Source organism: Lasioglossum baleicum, unplaced genomic scaffold, assembly GCF_051020765.1.
Source record: "Lasioglossum baleicum unplaced genomic scaffold, iyLasBale1 scaffold0028, whole genome shotgun sequence".
In the NCBI taxonomy this organism is placed as follows: Eukaryota; Metazoa; Arthropoda; class Insecta; order Hymenoptera; family Halictidae; genus Lasioglossum; species Lasioglossum baleicum.
In genome coordinates, this window is record NW_027469088.1 from 837,501 (window position 1) to 839,950 (window position 2,450).

At 47.2% G+C, this 2,450-nt stretch overlaps 1 non-coding gene across 1 annotated transcript; it reads left to right on the top strand.

Moving 5' to 3' along the window:
* Positions 1–726: 726 nt before the first annotated feature.
* LOC143219418 (5.8S ribosomal RNA) lies at positions 727–881 on the top strand. Its single transcript, XR_013011314.1, has one exon. It is a non-coding gene; the product is annotated as a 5.8S ribosomal RNA (ribosomal RNA).
* The last annotated feature ends 1,569 nt before the right edge of the window (positions 882–2,450 follow it).

Here is a 2,450-nt window from a genome sequence, read left to right on the forward strand (position 1 = left end):
TCCGACGAAAAACGGTGTTCCGAGAGGACCGGCCGTGACGCTCGCTATAAAGCCAATGGCGCGATTATTCCCGACGACACCCTACTCTCTGTGTGGCCCAATAGTGCGCGCAGACGAGCTTGGGACGAGAACGGGGATCGCGCCTACGGCCAGAGCCGGCTCGCGAGTCCGCTTGTATCGGAATTTATCGTTGCCTCGAGCACACACAACATTTTATGGAAATGTGTTTTATACGGGAAGTGGACCGGCTCGTGAAGCTCGCTTTTAAAGCAGTCGTGAGTCTGACACCCTACTCCGTGCGTGTGGCCCAATAGTGCGCATCGCGAGAGCTTGGGACGAATGACCGCTGCCAGAGCCGGCTGTGAAGTCCTCCGTTCTCACATCAAATGAAATGGAAGTGAAGAGGAGAGGAATATTATTACATCTCTGGATCCAGTATCGGGTTGTCTACGATCCCCGTCGTTTTCAGAGAATATATTCATCTCCGCGTTTTCCACGTTAACGGTTTTTCAATGTACTGTTCGCCCGGCCGTCAGATACGTGTTGCGTATCTGACGGTTTTTTTTTTTCCGTTTCCACGGACGACGATAGTGTCGTCCTTAAAACGACGCCTGAACGAATCTCCTTCGCGCGCTGGTTGGAGCGTTCAGGTACAATGCGTTCTTACGAACCGCAGAACAAGAGACATATACATATATTGATTTGTAAATCAAAAATATATACGATTACCCTGAACGGTGGATCACTTGGCTCGTGGGTCGATGAAGAACGCAGCTAATTGCGCGTCAACGTGTGAACTGCAGGACACATGAACATCGACATTTCGAACGCACATTGCGGTCCACGGATACAATTCCTGGACCACGCCTGGCTGAGGGTCGTTTACGTAACCATAAACTGCTTGCGTTGCTCTTGTAAGTCCCCGCCGTCGCTTACCTCTCCAAATATATTTTTGGAGGGCGCCAAAGAGCGTTTCGGAGTCGGGTTGCAAAGATGCTACGTACGAGCGAATGATGGGCGTTTCGTCGGCGTTTGTCGCGGTTCTGTGAAAATTGCCAATTTTTGCATTGCGTCTTATAAACACATACAAATATATATATATCTAGTTTCCACGAGAGGCGAAGTAGGGATTGGTATTTCTTACGTTCGGACTTGCGTGAGTGTTTTTACGGTGTCGTGAGTCGTATTGAAAATACGACCGCCCGTAAGGCACCGCTTCGACGAGGATCTCCAAATCTCTCACCTTCTCTGCGAAACGATTCGCCTTGCGGAAAGAAGCGTTTCCACTCATGAACATTTAACGCGCTCCCGACGTCGCCTGAAATGATGCGTATATACGAAAGAGGTATATTTACAAGAGTCTCGCGAGACTACAGAGATGGACACACAAATTATAAAAGAAAGAAAGAATACTGTGTGGCACACAGAGTGTGTGTGGTGTGGCAATGTTAAGCCCCAGGGAGAGAATATGCCTGTGCGTGGATGAGTTTCTTAACTCTACGTTATAATTGCCATACGGCGGAGGGTCGTCGTTGCCGGCGATTTCGACAAACACATTCCTTTTCGAGTCTTCGAGGGAAGAGACGAAAGAGATCTCTCGTTCTATCGCGAACGCTTTGATGATCGATGGACAGCGGAGCAAAGCGCAGCAATGTGCGGGATGGAGCACGTCGTACTTGATCGGGTCGGAATTATTCCCCGTCGTCGACGTGTCCTCGCTAATCTGTGCGATTGCCATTCCATCGCCACGTTCGCGTTGAATCGTATTGATGACGGCCTATGTGCGTCTTGAGATCTTACTCTCTTTCTCTCGTGTCTCTAATTTGGTTTTGTGTTTGATCGATGATAAATCGTTTCGTGCGCAACGTTTCTGTACCCCCGTGGTTTTTGGTTCAATTATACAAGAAGTAGAGAGAAAAAGAAATCCCACCGGGTTATATGTATTATTATTTTTTTTTTTATAATAATATGTATACTCCTCTATTGGCGAGGCTTATTTCGAACTTGATTGTCACACGACGCAAAAGACACACTTGTGTGTTCACGCACGGAACAGCACCGCGGAGAGAGAAAAGGTATATCCAATGATGAGAACCTTTATGTCGGTCGCCCCATGTCTTTTCTTTTCTTCATTGTCGATTCGTGCGGAACCGCGCGATCTGTCGGTCGTCCAGTCCCCGAAAGTTCTTTTCGACGGACGTTAAAGTTAACCGGCCAGATCGTCTAGCGAGAGTTTCCGATCGACGAGAGATGAAGAAAGAATTATATTGACATTTTGGTGTGGCGCATAAGGCATATATCGGTTTTTTGTTTACCTTTTTCTCTCTTCTGTCGTGTAGTGTTGTTTCGTTTTCTTTTTTTTTCTTTTTTTTTTGTGCTTTGTACGTTTTCGCGAGTACTACTTTTACGCTCTTTCGGCCGAAACACACAAAATTTTGTATCACGTACGA